This window comes from Danio rerio, chromosome 24 (assembly GCF_052040795.2).
Source record: "Danio rerio strain M-AB ecotype USA chromosome 24, GRCz13ab, whole genome shotgun sequence".
Classification (NCBI taxonomy): Eukaryota; Metazoa; Chordata; class Actinopteri; order Cypriniformes; family Danionidae; genus Danio; species Danio rerio.
This window is the reverse complement of record NC_141044.1, coordinates 6,564,374-6,579,218: the sequence shown is the minus strand read 5'-3', so window position 1 is coordinate 6,579,218 and position 14,845 is coordinate 6,564,374. Positions and strand designations below refer to the sequence as shown.

Genomic DNA, 14,845 nt, shown 5'->3' with positions numbered 1-14,845 from the left:
AGTGGAGAAAAAAAAAATTCTTATGGAGGCTAAAAATATTGACCTTGTTGTTTGCAAACTAATTATGTTAATAATTATAAGAATTATAATAAGAATAGAAGGATAAATAATTAAAATAAAATAAAATAAAATGATAATGAACCAAAAGACATTGTTGTTTTTTTATTAATTTTCTTTTGCTAATTAATAAAGTACCTTTATTTAAATACCAAGCAAACTGACCGTGCTAGAAAGGCTGTCAGTATGGGGGTAAGTGGTCAGCAGTACTGTAAAAAGGAACATTCGGCGGCATCATACCCTCACGTAACATTGGTTTTACACAAAAATGCAGCTGAATGTGTGCCAAGGCACAAATTTTACAGTTCCCAAACTCTAGCCCTGGGCAGGTATCCCCAATGACCTTGTGTTTACATTGCACCATTGGTGAAATAAAAGGTTGTTATTTAGATTAATATAATTTTACATGAATGATATACTGTAATGTTGTAATATATGTATTAGGAAAAAATCTATTAGGACATAAAATCACAACTAATAGCTCTAAAATCAATTTAAAAACAAGTAGGCAGTAAATGCAAGTATTTCTAGGCACTATGAATACAATAGGGTGGCTCAGTGGTTAGCACTGTAGCCTCACAGCAAGAAGGTCATTGGTTCGAGTATTGTGTGGAGTTTGCATGTTCTCGCTGTGTTGGCATGGGTTCCCTCTGGGTGCTCCGGGGTTCCCCCACAGTCCAAAGACATGCACTATATGTGAATTGAATGACTTAAATTAGCTGGAGTGTGTGTGTAAATGTGACAATGTATGGATGATTCCCTGTACCGGGTTGCAGCTGGAAGGCCATGCGCTGCGTAAAACATATGCCGGGATAGTTGGCGGCTCATTCCTCTGTGGTGATAATCAGGGACTAAGCCGAAAAAAATGAAAGAATGCAATAGATGGCTGATATCAACAGTGTTGTCCTTTACTGACCTTTTTGTGTGAACAAATTCAGTAATTTTAAAGAAAAACAAAAATCCATTTCATGTTGCTGAAATGAACAAGAACACATTTTCTTGCTGTTTGGCTTTATTTGAATTGAATCTCAGATCGGTATAAAGAGAGGGAGCTCATTAAAAGAATAGGCACAAAGACGGATGTCACCTCTGTTCATCCAGTTTGAAGCTGGATCTTGCCACGAGCGCCGTTATGCTAATGTAGTCCAAAAAATAAAAGGAAGACGGTAAGATAAAATTCAATTAGCTAACAAAACCTGCACAATAAAACAGGAGGCTGCTATACATGCTATCTAAAGAGCAAACTGTCATTCTGCCGTGGACTTTATGAAATATGGATAGACAAAGTAATTTTTTGTATTTGTTCAGGCAGCGAAAGAACCTCAGCTAGCTTCAAGGCACATGTCCATTCAATGGCAGACGCTCTTAAAAGCAGCCCCTTAATAAATCAAGTGCACCGAAGCGTTATGCTTTAGTATGATCTCGATGTCATGTTGTGCTTCTATTTTAGGGAAACAAAATGAGGGAAATGTGAGGGAAATGCATTAGGGTGACAGGATGAGTTTTTTTTTTGGCTAATGTGACTCAAGGCCCTGGTTGAACCATGTTGTTTCTGCTGTGACACTGGGGTCATTTCGTGGAGTTGTGTCGGCTGTTATCAAAGCAGACAGGCCAGCCATCTTTAATGTCAGCGAGCGGCAGTGACGGCATCTCTTTGTGCCCTCACATTTCAGGCTGTACCACCCCTTACCCCATTGCCTTTACCCAACCCCATCAACAAACACTGTCTCTTCAGCCATTGTGCCATTACAAGTGAAACATCACTGTGATTTAAAAGCAAAGTGCTTCAAATTTGCATCTGCAATGTTTTGGAAAATAACTCTGTGTTTTTTTATTAGGAAAATATAGGAAGTACACTGCACATAAAGGGCTGGAGTGTTATGGTATAACTTGGAGTATGTGTAAAAAAACTAATTTACAATGTTTATTTTGCTGGTGCACTTTGTTATTCTTTAAATATTGTTTTGGTAATCTTCAATCTGACCATTTGCTTTTGCTTTGGAGTGGCTGTCCATATTTGTTGGCTTCTAGCCTTTAGTTTGCTATGAGGGAATGATGCGCAAAAAAGCCCCGCCCTCTACTAAATGTTACGTTTCCGTTGGAAGTAAATTAGCATACTGATATGAAAGCGCCTTTCAGTTCACACAGACTTTAATTATGTATTTAATATATACAAAACAGTAGTAGTTATATGTCATTAAAGTTGCATTTTTAATGGGGGATGTGGAGTAAATCATATTATACTAACGTTAGTAAAGTATTTTAAGTTACCTGTGATAGTCACCAGAGATCTAGCTCAAGCAGATTGCTGGAGAACTACAAATCTGCCAGCAAAAAAAAAACTACAAGGTCCAGTCATGCAACACACACCTGCTCCAAGTCTCCATTGATTAGAGTCACACAACTGAAGCTGCTCCTGGACTGATTGCTAGACTATTTATACACCACACAAACACACAGAAGTTGCTGAGTCTTGTTAAACTGTATGGTGAACATTACGATGTGTTTCCTTGTCTTGCCTTGTCTTGTCTTTGATCTTGTGCCTTGTTTTGTTTACTTATGCTGTCTGCTGCCTACCTTTTGACCATCTGCCTGTTTTATCGACTATGACTCCGGATTTCCTGTATACATGTGTTTGACCCTGTGTTGATCGTTGATTGCCTGCAGTGCTTAATTTGAGAATTGCGAGGTCCCAGAACAGATCGGGGTAACGGATCTGGCATGTTACCCAAGGATGTCACGCACGAAAGTGGATTGCGGGGCATTGGATGGTGGAGGGGTGTCGCGGACGTAAGTTAGGAGCCAGGACGGGGGTGTGGTTGACGAGGACGAAAGTGAAGAGGGTTGGGGAGTCCGGGCAGAAAGTGACAGTGAACAGTGGAATGGGGAGGCGGGCGGTTGAAGATGGAGATTGATAATATGAGGTGCCGGATCAGACTTCAGAGGTGCCAGATCCGGCGTGTTCTTGTTGCTTGACCATTCTGTTCAATAAAACCTACATTTGGATCCGCACCCTGTTGTCAGTGTCCCGTTCACGTTCATCACAAAGTGATTACTTTTGAAATCTTATTTGTTTATTTTAGACATTAATGTGATTGGTAACTTAATTGAATTGACTGGAAATATTCTTCAAAGACGCAGTTACTGCAGATTTAATGGGCTGCACATTCATAATGCAAATCTCCCTTTCCACCACAAGCCAAAGGTGCTCTATTGGATTGAGGATCTAGTGACTGTGGAGGCCATTTGAGTACAGTGAACTCATTGTTATGTTCAAGAAACCAGTCTGAGATGCTTATGACTTCATGACATGGTGCATTATCCTGCAGGAAGAAGCCATCAAAAGATGCGTACACTGTAGTCATAAAGGGATGGACACGGTCAGCAACAATACTCAAGTAGGCAGTGGCATTGACATGATGCTCAATAGGTACTAATGGGCCCAAAGTGTGCCAAGAAACTATTCCCCAAACCATTACACCACCCCCAGCAGCCTGAACTTTTGATACTAGGCAGGATGGATCCATGCTTTCATGTTGTTGATGCCAAATTCTGATCCTACCATCCGAATGTCACAGCAGAAATTGAGACTCAGGCCAGGTGACATCTTCTATTGTTCAATTTCGGCGAGCTTGTGCAAATTGTAGCCTCAGTTTCCTGTTCTTAGCTGACAGGAGTGGCACATGGTATGGTCTTCTGCTGCTGTAACCCATCCGCCTCAAGGTTTGAATGTTGTGCATTCAGAGATGCTCTTGTGCAGACTTCGGTTGAAGTGAGTGCTTATTTGAGTTATTGTTGCCTTTCTATCAGCTCTAATCAGTCTGGCCATTCTCCTTTGACCTCTGGCATCAACAAGGCATTTGCGCCAACAGAACTGCCACTCACTGGATACTTTCTGATATTTTCTATATGGTTGTGCATGAAAATCAGCAGTAGATCAGCAGTTTCTGAAACATTCAGACCAGCCTGTCTGACACTAACAACCATGCCACGTTCTATGTGACTTAAATCACCTTTCTTCCCCATTTTGATGCTCGGTTTGAACTGAAGCAGATCGTGTCTACATGCCTAAATGCATTGAGTTGCTTTCATGTGATTGGCTAATTGGAAATTCACGTTTCGAGTTTGATAGATTTAAAAATACACCAAATTATTTTTAAATCGCCTTGAAAAAAATCACAAAGTGAGGTGAATCGATATTTTTCTCCCACCCTCACTGTTCACATATGATCTTATGGCAATTTACCAGTGGTTTTTCTGGAAAAGTCAGTATATGTGAAAAGGCCTGTTGTCACTTTGCTGTTCACTCTGTTCAGCTGTTTTGACACCCGAAGCCCAAAATAGTCTTTACATAGCACTAATTAACAGCATTGCGTCGTCTGGGATTCGCTCAATAAGGACATGTCTCAGCATATTTGGCCCACTCACTGGTTTTTGCTTCATTCCTACAAACAGGATTATGCAACAAAAAGTATATAAAGACATTACGGGATTAAAATCTCACATGGATTAGTAGAGCAGATGGCTCTTGATCACTGCTTGTTACATGTTATTACTGTTATGACATCCACCGTGATGCTAATCACTCAATACATTGCATAATTCTCGACTAAACTTTGCCACCAACACAGATAATAATGACTTAAGGAGGAAAGATTTACTGTAACTACAACAAAGGCTTAAATATCAGCACTTTTGTCGGTCAGTTTACCTGTTAATCAATCTCCCTGTGAGAGGTCAGTTGAGTCAACAAAGCCATTACCATAGTGTAAAAACACAAAACTATATGTTCAAATCAGTTCTTCATTTGAGATAGATGAGCAATTAGTTTATTGTATGTACTAAAATAGGTTAATGTGCTTTAATGTAAAAAAAAAAACTCACCATTTACTCACTTTTGCTATAATTAGTCATTGACATCCCATAGGAACAAAAAAGGCTTTGTAAGTTATTGGCTGCTTTTTTCCCTAACATTTTTCAAAGTATCTTGATTTGTGTTCAGCAGAAGAATGAAACTCAAACAGGTCTGGCACAATTTTCATTTGTGGGTGAACTATCCCTTTAATGGTGGAACTCGCAGCTACCATAGCAACTAACTAGCTGGTCTCCACTGTTTTCTGCTCTGCAGATACTGCAAACTGCATACTGCATTGCTCAAACCACATTGGTCAAATTGTCGTCAGCGATGTCACATAGGTGTTGGAATTGTAAACTATTTATTAAAAACTGAAAGATTGAAGTATAGTCAGATTATTTGTGTAAACGGGTGTAAATTACCGCCCTTTTTTCAATATTTATTTCTGTTGTTATTTACTCAATAAAATCATTATCGTTGAAAGAGCTTGATTAGCTGGTTTCTGTGTGCTTAATTGAGGTTTAAACTAAAATATGCAGGACACTGGCCCTCCAGGTTTGAGTTTGGACACCCCTGATCTTTTAGACTCCAGTTCTCTGACAATATACTTATCCTATTTTGGCAAAATATCATTAGGGACTTAATAGAATTTTACCATATTTATTTCAAACATGCACTGTTTTAAAAAATGTTTTACACTTACAATTCCAACGCAATCTCACGACAATTTGTTACATTTTGATTTAGGGGCTAATTCGTGTAAGTTTTTACGATCTTATTCATACAATTTACAATGGTTTACTCATCAGCCAATGATGGTTGGGGTTAGGGGTGGGGTTGGGTGCCACGCCTCCTTTTTAAAATCGTACATTTTCCTTCGACTGAACTCTTACAAATTCATACAAATTAGCCACTAAACTGACAAAACATAAAATACTTATGTTTCCTCGGGAGAACAGGCTGTGTAAATCTCATTCTTGAAGTGCAGATGATCACAGAGAGCTGAACAGATCTTTTAATCTCAGTTGCTTTGCGCAAGTCCTGTCAATCTAAGTGCATGGTTCAGAGGGACATGTCCGAATCCACTTTTGCTATTTAAAGGATGGGAAAAACAGTTGGCGTGCCCAGCGCATTGTCTAAAACAGTTGTGCTTATTCTCTTAAGGAGTTATGGGTGTGTTTAGGCCATAATGAGAATTAAACCAATCAAAGTCGCAACCGCCATTTCCTGTAAAGCCCAAATTGCACTAGAGTTTTTTTGTCATATGGCACATAAAACAAGGTAGGATAAAACAAGATGATTCGATATTAATAAATCGAAGGATTGCTTCATATTTAAAATATCTGTAAAGAGAGATTGATTTGATCTTCAATTGATCTCACGCAACTAGGCATGTGCCGGTATAAGATTCTGACAGTATGATAATCTCGGGTAAAAATATCACCATATTGTGATTACTGCTCTAAAATATATTATTTTTAAATGTCTGGGTAAAAAACTAAAACATTTAAAATATTTTTGAGCAGTAAACATGTCAGGCTAAATAATTCAAATGACTTCTTCTGTCATCAACTTTGGATATCTTTTCTGCTGGAGATACTGTTGTTCTAAAAAAAAAAAAAAAATGTAAATAAATTTTTTTTACATATACCATAGGAGCAGTATATTAACCTTTTGGTGGTTTTAAAAGCTTGATTTTTTTTTCCAAACTGTGGAATACCTTGAAAACGGTTATCATCCCATGCCTACACGCAATCAAGTGATGTGATTTCACAGTTTGCGTTTCAGGTCTTTTGCATTTGTGTGCGTATAAATAGACGTCTATGGTGCAAAACATGTCATATGACCCAGACTTAGAAGTAACTTGTGATTGTGCAATGGCTATTTTGCTATTTATATGGCAGCCGTTGTAAGCAAAAAAAATTTTATCTGTTTGTGTGCAAAGTTAAAGGGTGTCCTATGGTACCGGATTCTACACTCTCAGAAATAAAGGTACACGAGCTGTCACTGGGGTGGAACCTTTCCAAAAGGTACAAATTTGTACTTAAAGTGTCCATATAGGTACCTCGAAAGTATATATCAGTACCTGCAAAATTTTGGAGAAACACTTTTGTACTTTTTAGGTATAATATGTACCCTTGAGGTATTAATATGGACCTTTTAGTTACAAATTTGTACCTTTTGATAAAAGTACCAGCCTAGTGACAACTCGCGTACCTTTATTTCTGAGAGTGTATCAAAGCCCCCTGGGGAGAAAAAGGCATGGGAGGATGTTTCGGTTTTTATATTTAGTTAGACAATATATTTTTTTTTACATTTGAATCTTTTATTTATTTATTTTTAAATTTATAGCTTTTTCTGTGCTGCTGTGCATCCCTGTGTGTGTAATAAGCATGTGTACATGTACGCGCATATTTGACCTGCCTATCACTAACGCACTCTTTAAATACCCCCAAAAACTGTGCAATTACTTTAGATTAGCTTTTAGTTGGTCAATGAAAGGGTTATTTCAGTTAATAACAACACGTCAAAAACAAAAAAAAGCATGATCATGGCTGCACAAATAGATGCAAAAGCATTTGCTATTTAAACATCATGATATGGGGCTGATCTCTACGGCTTTTATTATGTCCTCAAATGATTCTTGTACTTGCATTGTTAGTTCATGATGAATATTTTAGTCAGCTTAATAAATGGAGCCTTATTGTACAGTGCTGCAATTACCCTATAATGTATTCTATCCAGCGAACGCACACACTTTTTGACCAGTTATTAAGTGTGCTTTTTATATAGATATCTTGTTTGAATATTGACATATAATAAATTCTCAACAGATCTTTTCATCTCCTCCTGATCACATTTCAATCACAGGGAAGACTGAAATACAATCCAATGTCACACAGTCTGCCACAGCAATTACAGTCAGTTTACACTAATCACACTAATCATGGGTCTTTTCATCATCAAGACAAAATGACGGCACCGCTATCAATCCACAATGGCAATACAGAGCCATAGGTTCAATTTGACCTTGGGTGAAGGATGTGGCGTTTTGTCGCTTGATGAACACGGCAGCTAAAATTAGCACACTTGCTTGGCCAAGGCTTCAATTAAGGCAAGCAGAGACGATTTCATGACTGCACCTTCAGTGTCTGAGAGCAAGAAAGGAAAAAGACAGGAAACGGATATACTAGCACACAGAAACGCAGAGATCTCTTTTACCACAGGCGTTCCTCTCCTCAGTGTTTTCTGATCTATGTTTGCATGCCTGCGGGTCCAGCATTCGCTACGGTATATCTTATTATGATTTTTTTCTCACCCACAGTACATGAGAAATGTGGAGTCTAGAGGTTTATTAGCATTATTCTCTAATGCATTGGATGCACTAGAGATGCACTAAATCCACTTCAGCTTACTTTCTTAAGCATCACAGAGCCAAGCATTAATATTTATGATATATTTTCACAAATGGTTTTAGAATGCAGTTGGATATGGAAATGCAGATTTTGATTTCGGGGTGAATTTTAATGATATTGCCAAATGTATTGACGGTGATTTATGATAAAATAGATGTATTGTATGTAGGAATGTAACGAATTACCTGACTCACGATTCAATACAATTAACTATACTAATCTCACGATTTAGTCAGGATTTTTTTTAACAAATTTATTTAAAAACAAATTTAAGGTGAAGACCCTTTCGTTTTTTTTTTTTTTATAAATGGGTGGTCCAGAGTGTATATTTTAAGGCTTGTTTGTTATTAGGGGGTGCAAAGCAATGTGCGCTTATGCTTCATTTGTAAAAAAAAATCCTGTTATTTTTTCATATACCTTACTTTGATTATATACAGCTGCTCTGCTTACATGAAAACAACTGTCATCTTTCCTAGTTCCTCTGAAAGTCTGCCCTCTAGAGGCTGTGATTGGTCAGCTAACATAATGTGCTGTGATTCGCAGATCGGCTTTATGTCACCAGGAAATGTATCTACTATAACAGTGCATCTGGCCATGCCCTTTTGCTGCATGGGATGTATGCTCATAGCCTGAAGGGTTTATGACATCATTAACCTGGATGTATTTTTTATTTTTTTTTTTGTAGTCCCCAAACTTCGTATCTATATTCGTATCTTAGCTAACGCTGTAAAAGCCAATGTCTCCCTTTGCATTGAACTTTGAGCGTCTTACATTCAGAGATGTTGTTTATGCTCACACAGCTACATTACACATCAACTAAAGTTTAAACTATGATATCGTAGTGGACCACCCTTTTAAATGCTGCACATTTTTTGCTAAATAATATATTTTCTGCCATAACTAAATTGCTATTTTAAAAATAAAATAAAAAAACAAAACAAATGGAATAATACAAACTAAAGAAGACCCATTAAAATAAACAGACTAAAACTGTGACTGTGCTGGGATTTGTATTTTTAAAAAGAAATATCAGCATATCAATGTTTTCTGGCATAAGCTGTCTTTGCAAATTTACGATATCCCCTGCTGATGAGAAAACTCTTTCTCTGGGGACTGAGATGGCTAGTGTGGAGAGGAAAGCCTTTCCTAAACCATAGAGCAGTGTGTACAGAGGTGGTCAATAGGCCATAAATATCAGCGTAATACACTTAAGAAGAGATAATCTTAAACATTTTTAAATATTTAGTAATAAGCAAGTTATTAAAATATGCATAAATTAATTTGAAAAGGAGAGGGTAAAGTAATCTAATACCTGGTTCTGTAACAGAACACTTTTCTCTTTCTGTCTGAAAATCTTCACATTTTCGCTATGTAAACATTGAAGCACCGTGTGATCTCCGTAGCACTTGTCGGAGCAAATGGAGCTGCAAATCATACGGTCCGCATGGTCTTTTTTTTTTTTTTTTTTTCGCATGTAGATATCTGTGACGGTAGTTTTTCACTGTGCTGACGGTTTATTTGCATCATATCTATTGTTCTGTTACTGTAAATAAACGTCTTTTTGCAGTATTTTTCACAAAGTTTGTGTTTGTCTGGCGCACTTCACCGCTATCATTTTAGTCTGCCGCTCCACCTCTTGCTCACCACTGATGTTCTGGTAAAGCGAGGTTGCGCCTGTAAACACAGCGCCTGCTCTGTTAAAAAAATAGTTTGAATCGTTTCATAATTGAATCAATTTTCAGCTGACTTACAGTGAATTGTTACATCCCTACTTTTATGTATTCATCCTAATTGCATACACTTAAAAAATAGTTTTTGCTGGTTATTCAAACTACTATATAAAATGAACTAAATCAACACAATTCTTGAGTTTTTATTTTGGGACAACTTAAATATTTTTGTTCAATCCACTTAAATTTGTAAAAACAGTTAAGGTTAAGACTCGAGACTTACTTGTTACTTACTCCCACCTCTGCTAAATACTCTAGTTACAGTATAATACACTTTACTATAGGATGTTTCAAAAACATAGTATTTGTTTTCATGAAGCGAACAGGGCATTTATTAAAAGTAGTATTGAAACAGGTCGTAACTGACTTGTCCACTTTGCTGATTAACCGGCATGAGGCTGTTGGCTCAGTTGCAAATACCAATAACCTTGTCCAGAGGTCTTCAATTACCAGACTGCAGTCCAGATCCAGACTAAGATTGACTCCGTCCAGACTGCAAATCTTTTATCTCACATTTAAACAGCATCTATTCATAGTAAAAGGAAAATAAGTATGGGGTTCAAATGGTTGCCAACTCCACAGACAATAATTTGGATCATATTGTGTCTATTTTGGTTGGAAATTAAAAAGACCTCAACAAAAAAAGGCACTATGTGTAATTTAATAATTTAATAATAATAATTTGAATGCATCTTAAACATTGGCTTTACTCACCATAAAACCCAAGAAGTTCTCTGGATTTTAACATTTTTCAAAACATTTGAGGTAATCGAAGTACAAAAGTCACCCAAATATTTTACACTGTTCTACTAGTTTTTAGATATTTTAACCCATTTATGCCTATTAAAAAAATTTTTTTAATGCATGAAGCCATGTTAAGGGTGTCCTGTATGAACATGTTTTGCATTCATTTTTTCCAGGTTTTTAAATTTTTTTCAAGAAAATCATAATATACGGCAACTATAGTTATTGGTGGGCAAATATGTTGAACCCTTTAATGTAAAATTTGAATAGGAGGAGAACATTTGGCATTCTAACTCAAAGCAACTGCTTTCAAAAGATCAATTTCGTATTCATAAACACCCCATGAAAATCATATAATTTCATAAATATAAAAGCACAAAAAACTAATCACACTAACATACACTCGTTTCCCCAACAGACTGCTGTGTGTCAAAAAGACAAATGGAAAAGTCAAAAGTAAAATAAATGCTTGTATAAATACACAAAAGTAAACAAAACAGGCATTTTCAGTAAATTTCACTACAGACTTGTAGACATCCCATAGAAATAGTCAAACAGTTTAGTAATAAGTAACGCTGCTGATTCTGTTTGAGAAGTTGTTAAATGATCCTGATGAGCCAAGATTTGGAGAGATTAATTGAGTTTTCAGTTCCTATGACCATGTTCACACGTACACAGGTTTGTTTGTAAACGAAAAAATTTTTTCTTAATTATCTAAAAACCACAGACCCTGACAAGGATTTCAGTGACCTGATAATGCATTTTTTTTGTGTAGAACAAAAGCTGCAATTTTGACAAAACCCTCCGTTCGCTTGAGTGAAGAGTGAAGTTTTATTTTGGGATTTTGCTGTGTGTCAAATTGTGCATCAAAACAGGCTACTTTAAAGCAAATATATCAATTAAATTATGTTGAGATGGGGTATTATGAAAGTAAAAATCCAACAAGACCAATAACCTTGATTTATTAATTAATAACACATTATTCCATAATTCCCCATAATTTATGTACTTGCAAGGTATTTTTCTGCGGCAAATAGTTGTTGTTTAAACTTTTGACAAAGTTAACCAAAAAACTATAGATTTCTTGAAGGATTTGTTTTGTTTGAGCGGACACCTTCATGGTTATGTTAATATACATTTGTGAACAAAAAAATTATTTTTAGTAACATGAGTATTGCCATTTTTGAGAGGGTTTGACTACATTTTGCATCCTGGAATTAAGGCCTCATATGACATGAAGTAAATCAGTTCCTTTTTTAATCTTTTATTTGGTTGTTTGCCTGCAGGTCATTGAGAAATTAAACATTGAAAATTACATTTAAAAGGAAAATGGCAGCTGTGAACTTCAGCAATAGTTGCTGGTGGGCTTAAATGGGTTAATGAAAGAAATCTTACATATTGTGCCAAAAATACTCCTGAATTTTTAAAATAAATATATTAAGGCTGCCACATTTAAAGTAAATGTGAAAATTAATGTTTCCATTTTACACCATAGTTTTTATTTGTGCGTGTAGCATCAGACTTCTTTTTTAGGCAGCTTTTAGTACTCTTAACTGATTAAAGTGTTTTAATATTGTACAGGACAATGCAATTAAAATGAATACGCTTATTATAATCCAGCAGGCACACAACATCATAAGATGTTATTGGGTTAGATTTAGGTTGTGATGTCGGATGACCAAAACTCTAGCCAGTGTCTAAGGACAACATTATTTTGATGTCCAATAACATAGTTGATATTTGGTTTATTTTAGGTTGTGTTGGAAAGTGACCAATATCCAATGTCTTGAATCAACGTCATTTTGACATTAAATAATGACATTTATTCATCAGGTATGGCAACCAAAATGCAAAGTCTCATAGACATCATAGTGGTAACATCCACACAACGTGAAGCTGTAACATCATTAGATGTTGATATTTGGTTGTTTTCAGGTTTTGTTTTTTGGGAAGTGACCAAAATACGACGTCTGTCTGACTCAATATACAAAATCCCTTGACGTTGGGGTACAACGTCAATCTGATCTTTAGCTGATGTCCTGCTAGGAAGTTTTCTGCTTAGTAAACTGATTATTCAATTTCCCTATGCAGACATAGAGTATATAATAATTGTGATGTATTTAACTGACATGATATTCTATTAATAATGAAGATGCTTATGTACGTTTTGTTTGCAGTAAAAAAGTAAAGGATTATGACATCGTCCTGTTGGTGGACCAAAAAAACAGAAAAAAAAAACATCTGCGCTCTGTTCTGCAGCTCCTCTCGATGTTGCTCAGTTGTGTTGTTAATGTTCCAGCACGCTGACAGCAGATGTGAGAACGCTGACGCAGACAGCTGTGTGGAGAAATAAAAATAAACATGCCGAAGAGAGATGCCATTAAAGATCATTCAACGTCAGTCAACTTCATTCTTTGAGTTCGTAACTCAAAGCTCCATTCAGCCAAATGATCAAAACATCAAAGCTTCTTTTATTAGAGTGTACTGAATAAGTCCATTGCTGAGGATATATATATTTATATTATGTCCACGAGTCTTAAAAAGCACTCTAAAGGTTGCCTGGAGGAATTTGTATTCTTCTAATTTTATTGTATTGTATGATTGTTTGTTCAGGACAGGAATATAAAGATCTTTCCCTTTTACTGCTACTCTGTTAAACACTGAATATAGCTGGAGGATATCCATACTAAACCAAAGTATATGGGAGTTAACTGGACAAATTACATGGCATTGCTTATTTCAATAAACTGCAAATTAAAACGCTATAATCAAGACAAATTCTTGTGTAAACAGAAATTGCTATTAAAAGCAACAGAAAATCCAAAGAATTTATATTTATATATGTATTTAAGGGCTTAATTAGATTAATTTGGCAGGTTACGGTAATTAGACAAGTTATTGTATAATGATAGTTTGTTCTGTAGACCATCAAAAATATATATAGCTTGAAGAGGCTAATAAAATTGACCTTAAAATGGTTTTTAAAAAAATTAAAAACTGCTTTTATTCTAGCCAAAATAAACCAAATAAGACTTTCTCCAGAAGAAAAAATATTATCAGACATACTGTGAAAATTTCCTGAAGCTGTTAAACATCATTTAGAAAATATTTAAAAAAAGAAAAAAAAGAAAAAATCAAAGGGGGGCTAATAATTCAACTGTATAAGTAAATGCATGCTTTTTTGTAACAGTGCTCAATCTTTACAAAATCTCTTCACCAGGAAAGAGGAAGACTATATTGATAAAAGTGTATTGATGAGCTCATTGATGATTTGTCGTTTACTGAGTAAAATATCAATACGGAAGCAGCAAAGTCTTAATAGGCCAATGTAAAACACACATCCGCATTGGCAGTCAAGTCCATTAGATTTGAACACACTTGTCAATCAGCAACTGTTTAAAATAAATAAATAATTAAATTATTAAATAAACAATTGATTGAATGAATGATTAAATGAATAATTGAATAAATAAAATGTAGGAATGAATGAATGAATGAATGAATGAATGAATGAATGAATGAATGAATGAATGAACATTATTATAGATGTGAGGGGACCCCAACAAAATTAAATGATAAACTAAAAATATTTTGCTTAATAAACATTGTAAACAATGTACACTGTACATTGTACTCGTGATTGTAGCCTACTCTATTTATTTCTTTATTCACACACACACTAATAATTTAATCATACAACTTCTTTTATTATGTTTGATTTGTACATCTTTATTTGTTTTAATGTAGTGATTTATTTATTTTAGTTAAATATTGCAGGCTTTTTGTATTAATCGATAGTCATTATTATTTTGTTTTAGTCTATTTGTTTATTTATATTTACTTAATGTTTGATTTCATTATTTACATTGCATCATTTATTTATTTATTATTATTATTTTTTTAAATATTTTTACGGATCCTCTATAGTTCTTCGAGACCTCCAGGGGGGTCGCTTAACTCGAGTTTGAAACCCTCTGCTTTTAGCATTAAATACGTGCACTATGTAAAATAAGAGTATATATAAAGCACTAATTTTAGCTGAA

At 35.5% G+C, this 14,845-nt stretch overlaps 1 protein-coding gene and 1 long non-coding RNA gene across 3 annotated transcripts in view; one reads left to right on the top strand and one right to left on the bottom strand.

The window, feature by feature from the left end:
* Positions 1–14,845, top strand: part of gpr158a (G protein-coupled receptor 158a) — a 113,656-nt gene that overhangs the window by 8,897 nt on the left and 89,914 nt on the right.
* LOC141380815 (uncharacterized) overlaps positions 1–14,845 on the bottom strand; it is a 65,088-nt gene that overhangs the window by 29,948 nt on the left and 20,295 nt on the right. The window lies entirely within an intron of this gene.